The following is a 12780-nucleotide window of genomic DNA, read 5'->3' on the forward strand; positions in this document are numbered from 1 at the left end:
CATTTAGTTGCCAGTGAGAAACTTGCTGTTTACAAATTGGTCATGTAGTTTGATCCCACATGATGAGAAATGTTTTTGAAGGTTACCTGCCATCTGCAATCATATGCTTTGTAAAATGATTTTGCTGTCATCAAGAGATAACTAAAGGACAATCTCAGAAATGGATATTTTTTTTAAAGGAAACTCTAGGAGAGGGTGAACTCCCAGGAAAACAAACCGTTCCTAAAGAATTCACAGCAGGAGTTCTCAACCAGGGGCAATTTTGACGCCCAGGGGACATTTGGCAATGTGTGGAGACATTTTTGGTTGTCACGATGTCACAGTTGGGGTGAGAGGTGCTATTGGCATCTACTGGATAGAGGCCAGGGATACTGCTAAACATGCTGCAATGTGCAGGATGGCCCCACAGAAAGAATTATCCAGCCCCAAACGACAACATTGCCAAGACTGATAAACCATAGTTTATATTAAAGGAATTCCTAAAATCAGTCAAAATCTTTAGAAACACCACGTTTAAAGCAAAAGAAAACCAATTCTGATTATGATTCAGACTGGTTTTTTTTAACTGTGTTTCCAATATCTTGGCTAGTGATTCCAAAAAAAAAAAAAAAAAAGCAAACAAAAACAGTCTCCAGATGCCTTAAGGTTCCTTAAAAAGTAATAGTTGTCTACTCACTATTTTTTTTATTTTGGTAAAATTTACCATTTTAACCATTTTATAGCATACAATTCAGTAGCACTTAGTACATTAACAATGTTGTGCAATCATCACCACTATCTACTTCCAAAACATTTTCTTTACCCCAAAATGAAACTCTGTTCCCTTTAAAAGTCACTCTCCATTTCCCCCATCCCAGGCCCCTGGCAACCATCAATCTGCTTTTGTCTGTATAGATTTGCCTATGATAGTACGTATAAATGGAATCATACACTGTGTGGCCTTTTGTGTCTGGCTTCTTTCACTTAGCATGATGTTTTCAAGCCTCATCCCTGTGTGGCATGTATCAGTACTGTATTCTTTTCCATAACTGAATATCATTATATGGATATACCACGTTTTATTTATCCTTTCATCAGTTGATGGACATTTGAGTTGTTTCTACCTTTTAGCTATTGTGAATAGCACTGCTACAAATATTCAGGTAAAAGTTTTTGTTTGAATACCCGTTTTTAGTTTCTTTCAGTCTATACCTAGGAGTGGAATTGTTGGGTCATATTGTCCTACTATGTTTAACTTATTGAGGAACTAACAAACTGTTTTTCACAGCAGCTACCCCAGTTCACATACCTACCAGCAACGTATGAGGGTTCCAATTTCTCCACATCCTCACCAATACTTATTTTCCTTTTTGTCTTTTAATTATAACCATCCTACTGGACATAAAGTAGTATCTGTTGTGGTTTTGAATTGCGTTTCAGTGATGACTACAGAAGTTGAACATCTTTTCATGTGGTTGTTGGCCATTTGTGTACCTTCTTTGGCATAATGTCTATTCAAGTCTTTTGCCCATTTTTAAATTAGGTTGTTTGTCTTTGTTGTTGAGTTGTAGGAGTTCTTTATATATTTAGGATACTAGAACCTTATGAGATATATGACTTGCAAATACTTTTCTCTTATTCTGTGGATTGTCCTTTCACTTTCTTGATAGTGTCCTTTGATGCACAAATGTCTAATTTTTATGAAGTCCAATTTACCTGATTTTCCTTTTGTTGCTTGTGTTTTTGGTGCTATATCTAAGAAATCATTGCCTGATCCAGGTCACAAAGACTTATCCCTATCCTTCCTTCTAAGAGTTTTTAGTTTTAGCTCTAACCATTAGCCTTTGATCCATTTTGAATTAATTTTTATGTGTGGTGTGAGGTAAGGTTCCAACTTCATTCTTTTGCATGTGGAAATCCAGTTGCTCAAGCACTACATGTTGAAGAGACTATCTTTTCCTTCACTGAGTGATCTTGGCATCCTTGTAGAAATTCAATTGACTATAGATATATGGGTCATTTCTGGACTTTCTTTTCCATATTCCATACGTCTATTAATCTTATGCCAGTACCACACTGTTTTGATTACTGTAGCTTTGTAGTAGTTTTGAGATTGCTACCCAGTATTTTTTACATTTCCTAAAGCTTGATGGAAGCTTTAAAAAATATTACCTCTTTTTTAAAAAATATTAATACTACATAAAATAGTGCATGATTCCTTTGGAATTCCTAAATTCAAAAATTCCAAAGATGGAAAGTTCTAGCTTACTAATTTGGGTCTAAAAAGTTCTAGATTACTAATTTGGAGCTAATGAGAACTCATTTGGCAGTGAACCTAACCTGAACTCACATGAATCTGTAGATTCTATGAGCTCTATGAGAATATAGATTTCAGAATATAGAGATTATAGAATATAAAATCTATATTTTAAATAAATTTTATATAATATTTATATTTTATCTAGATCTTTTTTGAATTATATCTGGATCCACATTCACCAATACTCTTTTTTTTTAAATAAATTTATTTATTTATTTGTTTTTATTTTTGGCTGTATTGGGTCTTCATTGCAGTGCGCAGGCTTCTCATTGCGGTGGCTTCTCTTGTTGTGGAGCACAGGCTCTAGGTGCGAGGGCCTCAGTAGTTGTGGCGCACGGGCTCAGTTGCTCCGTGGCATGTGGGATCCTCCCAGCCCAGGGCTTGAACCCGTGTCCCCTGCATTGGCAGGTGGATTCTTAACCACTGCACCACTAGGGAAGCCCCTCTAGATTTTTTAATTCACACATCAAGTTGCAAAAAGATGCATGTGTTTGATTGTGGGGTACCCCTGCCTCTCTGATGGTATTATTCAATGTATAGTATGTGATCCGTATTACTTTTATAAAATCTGAAACATCCTGGGTTCCAAAACATATCTGGCTCCAAAAGAAAAGGAATGGTGGACCTGTGTCATTCTATTAGGGCAATACTGGTTATCTCATGATGCTCAAAACTCTGACGATTTTCTATCTTTGAGCAGAAAAACAGGAGGAGAAACAATCACAATGTGTTTTCTGTAACTAACATCTATGGCACAATGATCTGTGTTAGTCAATGTTTACCTACTCTATCTCATTTAAAATTTTTCAAAACACAGGTTCTGTTGGGAAAAATAAGAAAGTGACCCTTGGTAGTCAAAAAAGTTTGGAGTGGTTTTTCTGAGCCTCTTTTTATACAGCAAGAGAAACTGAAAAGGAAAGCTCTGCCATGAATTCAAGGTCCTGCTTAGCTCCCGTGGGTGGCAAACCAAAGGAAGTTTTCTCCTGATGTCTGGTCTGGCTCCTGTGTGGGGACTGCTCCTTTCCCTTTTATAGTTCTTCTCTGTATCATCACTCCTGAGAGGCAGCAGACCTGCCCAGATACCCCCTCACCTCATCATGGGCTATTTGTGATTTCTAGATTATTCTCCTCCTTTGGACTAGTTTACAGAGTCTGGAATTTTCCACTTTTATGAGGTTTTTTTGGTTTAAACATTGCCCTTCTGGAACATCCTTTAAAATGAAGAATGCCTTGGCCATCCATGAGGTGCATTCATTCTTCCTCTGGTACATCCAATCCTATATCCTTAGCCCATTATTCAAGTATTATTTTCCTTAACTCCACAGTTGCCCTATAAAGTTGTGAGGAGGTGTTTTTATCCTTGTTTTACCTGCCCAAGAAATGAGACTCATAGGTGTTAAAGAGTTTAACCAGTGCCACCAAGCCAGTAACAGAAGGTCCGTCATGATTTTTCCTCTATGGTGTGTTAACTTCCTCAATAGAACCATGTCGATCATATGGCAAACAAGGCATTAGCCTTGGCCATCATCTCCAGGAGAAAACAGAAAACCCTGCACTATCTACCCTGACCCTGTCATGATTAGCTCGTATAATTTCCTGGATGAAGGGGAAAAGTAGTTATATGAAAGGAATTGAAGCTGGAAAAAGCCAGGACAAGTAGAAGGATAGGCAGAAAATGAGAGGGAGCAGGGAGTAAATTATTAACCATGTGAGTCTAATGTTCGCTGAGTTCTCAGATGTTTTCGTGTCCAGTTCTTCTCCAGAACTTGCTGATTAATCAGAAGTGTTTACGGAGCACCCAGCATCTGCTATGTGCTCAGTTCTAAGTCTGATGGAGGGTACTGGAGAAGGTGACCCACTGCCTTCAAGTCTAACTGGGAAGAAAAGGATGACACCCAAGAAACAATAGTTATCAGGACAAGCTCTAGGATTCAGAGGCAAGATAGGTCAGGCAGAGATTAAATAGTCATGGAAATCTCTGTGGAGGGAAAGAGTCTTCAACTGGGTGTTGAAAGGTAAGATTTGAAAAGGCAAGCTCCAAGGCAGAAGTGAACATGGCATGTTTGTGCGCTAGTGAGCTCATCCCCCTGGGGAGGGTGGTTGAGCATGTGTGTGTGTGTGCGTGTGTGTGTGTATGTAAGCACGCACATGCAAGGGACAGCCATCAAAGACAACATTGACCAGGTTTGGTGGACGCCATTCTCCTGCGTGTCTTACTGAAAACCAGACAAGGATTTTGGCCTTGAATTAAGAAAAACTGGGGAGCCACTGTGGGTAGAGAGCAGGGAGGTGACATGGTGGACAAGTGTTAGAATGAGATGAGATCAGCAGTGGGGGCAAGACCCAGGCTGACTGTCTGTGTTTGAATGAGAACCTGAACAGGGGTGAGGCCATGAGGCACAGAGAATAGGGATATTTCCAGGTAGAATCTATGGGAATCAGAGGCTGCATGTGAAGAATCAGAGTGGGATAAACAAAACGTAGCATTTGTGCTTTGAGTGTGGAGTGGGGTTGTAGTGCCAAGGACAGTGACGCTGGGAGGATGAATATCTTCTGCAAGGCCTTCAGTTTTGACCATGTTCAGCCTGAAATCATGGTGTTTAAGTGAAACTATCAAGAGCTGTGCTGTTCAATACAGTAAACTCTAGCCACATGTGGTGCATTGAAGTTAAATTAAAATTCATTGACTTTAGATAACATTAAAACCTTAGTTCTTGTAAAAACACATGTAACATTTTTCCCATGTGGCTCCACTCTAAATCCCATTTCATACATCCACTCTCCCCTAAATTTCTCAGTGCTTTGGAAATACCCCGTACCAGATATAAATGCCATGTCAGCCACAAACACAGTTCCATAAAAATAAAATAAAAATAAAAACTTAGTTTCTCATTCAAGGGCTCATTAGTGACATATGGCTAATGGCTACCATATTGGACAGTTGCACGTATAGAACAATTTCTATCATCTCGGGATGTTCAGTTGCACTGGACTGATCTAGACATCAGTAGCAAATATCAGCATTTTGTGATGAGGTAGCTCCTGGGATGGGAATGGGGAAATGGTGATGATAATTCAATGGGTCATCTCTCAAGGAGGAGGGCCTAGGGATGAATCTTAGGACATACATGAAGTTGAGAGAATGAGGCATAAGAAGAACAAACAAAAATTGCCCTAGGTTTTAGAAAAGTGGGAGACTCAGCATAGCATAACATCCTGGCAACAAAACAAGGAGAAAACGTCAGGAGGGAGTGGTGCCAATGTCAAATGCTGTAGAGACATCACGGAGAGAGAGAACCAGGAAAGAAATCGTGTTTAGTAATCTGAGGTCATTGGTGACCTATCAAACTCGATGGCGGAGGGAGCGAGAGATGTGATTAAATAGGAATGTCACCCGCTGTCTCTGAGACCAGGGTAGGATTTCGGGGACTAGGAACAGTTTCACGAGAGTGGTGGGACCAGGGCTTGGTAAGGAGGATGTGGAGGAAGAAAATAAAGGTGGGGAGCAGAGCCAGCAGCCGGGAGAAGGGAAAGGAAGGAAGAAGATGGAACTGTCACCACCAAAGGCGTCACAGTCAAGTATTCTTTCTTTCCCCAAGAAAAGGAAGATGGATACAAAAGAGAGACTCTTCAGGGATTGGTTCAGAGGATTAGAAGAAGAAGGTACCTGTGAAAACCAGACACCTTTACTGCTGGGATGGAATGAGAAAGGGGGCATGAGGAGAGGGGTTAGACTTTGGGGGGCCCAGGGGATGGGAGAGCAGGGGAGCTGTGGGTGGGCTTATGGCCGTTGTCCTCTGAGATCAGAAGAGTTGCATGAAGCCGGGGAATTGCTCAGTTTGGTCTCGCTCTCCTGTCTTCCCCACTTCCCTTCCACTGGATTCTTCCTTCAGATCGATTTAATTCTGACTTTTTTTTCTAATGCATTAGACCTTAACATTTATGCATAGTATTACTCCCTAGCTTTCTAGATTTCTCTAAAACTGTTGCAACTCTACATGTACACTTATTATTTGTCCATGTCAGTGTCATCTGTTTTATAAACTTTATGTATGTATTTATTTATTTATTTTTGGCTGAGTTGGGTCTTTGTTGCTGCACGCAGGCTTTCTCTAGCTGTGGTGAGCAGGGGCTACTCTTCGTTGCGGTGCGCGGGCTTCTCATTGTGGTTGCTTCTCTTGTTGCGGAGCACGGGCTCTAGACGCGGGCTCAGTAGTTGTGGCTCGTGGGCTCTAGAGCACAGGCTTAGTAGTTGTGGTGCACGGGCTTAGTTGCTTCGCGGCATGTGGGATCTTCCTAGATCAGGGTTCGAACCTGTGTCCCCTGCATTGGCAGGCGGATTCTTAACCACTGTGCCACCAGGGAAGCCCGTGTCATCTGTTTTAGATTGTAAGGACAAGGACGGGCTCAGTTTAACTTGAGCTGCACAGGGCTCATCATACTACTATGAACATAGGGGCAATTAATTCAATACTATTTAATTATAAAAATCAGTAGTTACACTCATGTTTGAAGAGCTGCTTTTAAAAATAGATGTATACAGTTGAATACGTGTGCATGCGTGCGTGCATATGTGTTGGCAACTCCATTGGCCAGACAAAGATCATTTGTCTTCGTTGCCATTAGGGTAAACAGCTGTTAGAGACTGATTTAATTTTGGATTTTAGTTTATTGTGGACTGATAGTGAATGCTTTATGTGCATTATTTCATTGAATCCTTGCAAACGTTTGGAGTAATAGGTACTCTGGTTCTCATTTCAGAGATGAGGAAGTTGTGGCAGAGACTGGTTAAGTAACTTTCCCAGGTTCATGCAACAAGTACAAGCGGCAGAGTAGGTATTGGAACGTGATTCTCTCTGGCGCCCAACCTCGTGCCCTAATGTCCTCTGTGTTCTCAGGCTAGTGTGCTTAAGCGACCAGTCTATTCCTGCTATCATGACCATGTTGACCACAACTGTGATCATGCCCACATAAGGATGTGTCTCTGCTCTCTAGAGCCGTAATTCTCCTCTTGTTACTGAGAGGTAGAAAAATGGCTATGGGGAAATAACACAAATAACACCTCCTGGTGTCAACACAGCCTCCATGGGGGACAAAATGCTTAGCAACTCTTTTCAAAGTATCCAAGACAAAACTTGACCTTTACACAGTTTCTCCATTTAGAGTTAAATTTGTTTTAACAAGTATGGTTTGAATAAATCAAGACCTCCTGTTTTAGCCATTTAACTGGGAAGGTAATATTTTCAATATGATTTAAAATTTTTCTGTTGCCAAATTCCGCAGGGCAAGGGGAAAAAAAGGAATGCTCAAGTTCAGGATAAAAAGAAACTTCCCAGGAAGTGAGCTGATACAAACCATAGCTGTGGTCATCCTAAATATCACTTTTACTTTCCAAAGTAAAGTTGGGGGTTTCCATGGGAACTGCTTTTACCCCAGCTGGTTTGCATCATGTTTTCTGTATAGACGTCAGTGGAGCAGAACGGAGCTGTCACAAAGTTCAGGTGTCAATATCAGACAGGTCTCCTGGGACAAACACCAGAGAGAAGAATATTGCATGCACACCCTCTCCACCCAACCACTGCCTCCCCACACCCTTGTACCTTGCTGCTGTGCTGACCAAGTGCCCAGAGCTCCCCAGGGTCAGCCGTCCTCTCAAAGACAAACGATCAGCTGCGTCCATCTGTGACTTCTCTCTCTATCTAACTGTGTTCATTGGATGGGAGTTAGAGCCACACGCTTTGATTTACCAATGTTGCATCTGTCAGTACTCGGGCAATCATGTTTCATAACGGTTAGAACGTGGATTCGATAGTCCAGGCCAATTGCAAACTGGAGAAATTGCATCCTGCCCTCCTGTGATTCACCCCAGCTTCCAGAGGGAAGTGATTTCCCAAGGTCACTACAAAGCTCGGTACAAAGATGTCTTGTATGGAGAACATATGGCATGACAGTGCAAAAGAAATTGTACCGAGAGTCAGGAATGTCTTTCCTGTTCCCACCCTTGAACCTGGCAGAAGAGCCTGCCTCTGAGAACTTCCCTCCAGTCATGGGAGAATCATAGGAACAGCGAATGCCTTTCCTCTTCCCCACGCCCTTCTCACCACCCTCATCCCACGCCCTGCTCCTATTTTCTAGGCAGAGCGAAGGAACCAAGGAAGAAATGTGCCTCCTTCCACCAAATCATTTCCATTGCTTAAAATAAATCCCAGCTTTCCTCTTCTGGGAAGCCACCCCAGAGTGGACTAGAATCTCAAAATATCTTTTTATTTACTTTATGCCAGAAACATATTGAGAGCCTACTGGGTGGCAGATGCAAGCAGACCCTGACTTCAAGGTGGAGACCTGAGTAACTGAGCCCAGTAAAGGGCTGTGATTATTACACAGGTACCGTTGGAAGAGGTTCCTTTTCCAATTTGGGGGCAGCGTGTCAAAAAGGCTTCATAAGAGAAGTGACTTGATGAGTATGATCTTTTCAATGTAATTAGCATGCACATTTCATCATTAAAATGTAGATTTTAAATACACACATCTGCATGCAAGTCTGTCTCGGTATCTCCTTAGATTACAAAAATCTTCAGCATGAAAACCTGGTTTTTATTACTGTGGGTTAAAGAACTGACATACCTAGAATAGAGCTGAGGACATAGTGAGAGTCATTGTGGCCTTGACTCTGCCTTCAGAACTGAGGGGACAGATTGGAGAATCTGCAGGCAGTTTATGTGAAGGGGTGGCCGGCTAGACAGCTGCGTGTGTAGCGTCCAGCTGGGAAATGGATTGACAGCTAAGCCCCAGATCTACAGAATACGGGACATGCATACACTACTCTTATTTTCTACCACTTCTTTTTATTTTCTACCATTTCTTTAAAAGTAATGGCACCTACATTTTAACCATGATTTTGAACTTTTGAATTACCTTGGTTCAGAAGCATGACTTTTAAAGGTTCACACTTGCTACTATGTGGCTCTGGGAAGGTTCCTTCTCCCCTGGCCTCAATTCTTTTTTTTTTTAATATACTTATTTTTTTTTTTTATGTTTTAGCCGCACTGTGTGGCCTGCGGGATCTTAGCTCCCCGACCAGGGATCGAACCCGTACCCCCTGCATTGGGAGCACAGAGTCTTAACCACTGGACGACCAGGGAAGTCCATCTTTTTTTTTTAATTAATTAATTTATTTTTATTGAAGTATAGTTGATTTACGATGTTGCGTTAGTTTCAGATGTAGAGCAAAGTGATTCAGTTATACATACACATATATCTTTTTTTTTCAGATTCTTTTCCCTTATAGGTTATTACAAAATACTGAGTATATTTCCCTGTGCTATACAGTAGGTCCTTGTTGGTTATCTATTTTATATATGGTAGTGTGTATCTGTTAATCCCAAACTCCTAATTTATCCCTCCCTACCCCCCTTTCCCCTTTGGTAACCATAAGTTTGTTTTCTATGTCTGTAGACCTCAATTCTTCACCAAAAGAATGATGGGTCTGGTTTAGGTGATGTCTCTTAAGCTCTGTATTATATTCTACAGGTCTCACCTAAATCTGTCTTAATCAGCTTTGAATCCTCATGTCCAATGCACAGTAGTAAGTACTGAATAAATATTTGTTGAGTTAAAGAGACTTAAAGTCAGTTCTACATGAGATGATAAAACAAGTCTTAATGTAGAGTTCAGAGATCCTGTGCCATATTGTATATAAATAGCAGAACCAAGAGTCTGGGTTTTCTCCCTGTCACAGAGACTTGGTGGTGACTTGGCTCTTTAAGTTGGTCCAACTTTAATCTTCAGATGTAGATTCAGGCAAAGACTGGCCCGAGCCTCGTGTTGTTAAATATTTAAATTTAAAAGAAAAAAAATTCAATTATCCAAAACACTTATATGTGATCTTGTAAACTAAAAAGGTCTCTAAGTTTTCTTTTGGTGCCAGAAAAGTAAACACAGTGTGAAACATCTGTATGATCGAAAGCCTGTTCTGGTTTGTGCTTGGTTACTTGGCTTAACTACATAGCCCTGAGAAACAGGAGTCTTGTGATCAGTGTCTACAGCCAACTGGAACAACTCAAGCAAAAAAAAAATAAAAAGAAGAAAAAAATCTGAATTGTCCTAATTGTATGTTGTAGTGCTTCCAGTAACTTAAAGACAATTCTATTTCCCTGTCTTGAGTTGCCTTGTGAGAGAATAAGGTGTTAGGACAGGAATCAAAGCCAGAAAAGGTGGAAACACTGAGCCTTAGATGATGCACCTTCTCCTTGTGTGTTAGATCATTGGGGTGGGTGTCAGAAGAGCCACTGCAAATAAAGCATCCCCACTGTTGACTTGGATCAGCCCTCCAGCTATCCATTTGAGCACCAATGGCTAGTGCAGACTTCGATGCAACTCTTACTGCTTCTCCTTTTGACTGTGTAGTTTCCTGTAGATTCCACACTCCACCTGAAGCTATTTTAATACTATAGAATCTGTGTGAGACCAAAATAAATCAAAAATCTTTCAGAAGGGTCTTTTGGAAGAGATGGCAGGCAGATGCCTGGTAGAGGAAGTGAACTCTACCGGCTTTTTTCTTTCTATTTACAAAGACAAGTATTTTCCAGGCTTTTTTCTTTCTATTTACAAAGACAAGTATTTTCCAGCACTTACGTGCTAAGCCATTTCCATATACCTTTGTTTAATAATTGTTGTTCTATTAGGCCCATTACCCATTAAGGAGTGGCAGGGTTGGGTTTCAAACCAGGACCCTCTGACTCTGGAACCAAGGCCTTGCCCCTGCACTGCCCTGCCTTCCAGAGCTGGTCATTTGCTTCCCTGCAGCTCTTTTGGGCTGCATTTAACCGCACGAAGCCTGAGATGACCTGAGCACTCACCTTTGCTATCACCCATACCAAACACCATTGCTGGCACCTCCTGCAGAAGACAGAGAAAAGCATCCCCTTTTGAATAATGAGCAGAGATTTTGTTTGCAATTTCCGAGATTCCTTTGTAGTTTAATTTGCAAATTTGGCATACAAGAGGCTACTTACTTGCTGTTACATAAAGTACCTGCAGGTAGGAAAAACAACTAGGAGGTGAGCATAGCCACCTTAGCTCTGGCCACGGAGCCCAAATAATTTGCTGTGCTTCTCGAAGAGTTTAATGAGAGTTTTTAGTTTTTAGTGCCATTGCTGCAGTTTGATTTTGCTATTGTGTTTGAGAACTATGGATCATTTGAAATGTGTTTCCTAGCACAGTGTTGCAGTATAAGAACAGTATCATTAGCCCTAGGGCTCTGGACAATTTGGTGGGCTTTCTCTTCGAGGATATGGGGGTCAAGAAAGGTGGAGAGGGACTTCTGTAGTGTGAGTACTAAACATGCTCTGTGGCCCAGGGCCGTGAGATTAGACTCGTTGCGTAGACCAGTAACCAGGTCACTGCCACGTGTGTGGCTCCTTTAAGGCGTGGGAAGATCTCGGGATCATGAATCAGAACATTTCAGGTGAGTGAATATAGTTTCCTCACTAACCACTTTGGCCGCGTCACTAAACATCTCTGCCAGGATCTGAATTTCTTGCCTGACAAATGGGGTTTGTTTAAAAGCTGCCTCAATTACCTCAGAATATTTTTGGAGAGTCATCTGAGGGAGAAGATTTGAGTGCTATAAAAAGTTGTGTTATACAAATGTAAGATTGTCTTGTTACACAGACCGCAGGGCGTGAATAATCCTTGTCTAAAGTGGTAGCCAGTTTGGTGGTGACGAGGTTTAGAATGTGCAGTCTGTGGACCGGGTGCCTGGCCAGGGATGGTTGTCACTGGTCTATGAAGAGAGTATTTAGAAGACATTTATAGCAAGATGACAGAAATTTTATGTCTGTTGAGTATAATAATAAAAATAGGAGCTTGTATTTGCTCGGTCTTTAAGGTATTTTTCTCCTTTTTTGTAATTTATTTTTCTTACATTTAAAAAAAGGACTGGTACATGTTATATTTGGAAAAAACTGGCCCTTCACACAGATTTGAGAAACCGTAGTATGTGGGGCATCAGAAATCCAGAAGACAAGTGAAAAATTACAATGAGGGTTGCATGTTTTACCTATCCCTTAAGAGGCTGACAGGAAGTGGAAAATATAAGAGTTTGTTCCAGCTGGATGGGTCACTTCTCTCGAAGATGTCTGGTGTCTTGTAAACACAACCAGAGGACATGCTCTAATGTCCCAACCTCGGAGTCTGACCCAGTATCATCAAAAGGAATAAAGGCCCAAAGTGTAGGGCCGCAAGCGCTTTTCCTAAGGTGGTGTCGAGGACCACAGGGCCGATGGGACGTGGGTGGAGGTAGCCAGGAGAAGAAATCCCATCCACAGGAGGCCACGGTCAGCTGAGGAAGGAGAGAATGCTAATTTCCATGTCCGGACCATCAGAAGTGGCTAAATGATCAGCAGACAGCCTGCTTTCCATTTTGGTATTGATACTTATAAATTGATGCACAGTTGACCCTTGACCAACAGGGGTCTGAA

General features: G+C 41.4%; 1 protein-coding gene across 4 annotated transcripts in view; it reads left to right on the top strand.

Annotated features, from left to right (window-relative positions):
- Positions 1 to 12780, top strand: part of ADRA1A (adrenoceptor alpha 1A) — a 90000-nt gene that overhangs the window by 17072 nt on the left and 60148 nt on the right. The gene's annotated exons all lie outside the window — the stretch shown is intronic.

This window comes from Balaenoptera ricei, chromosome 6, assembly GCF_028023285.1.
Source record: "Balaenoptera ricei isolate mBalRic1 chromosome 6, mBalRic1.hap2, whole genome shotgun sequence".
In the NCBI taxonomy this organism is placed as follows: Eukaryota; Metazoa; Chordata; class Mammalia; order Artiodactyla; family Balaenopteridae; genus Balaenoptera; species Balaenoptera ricei.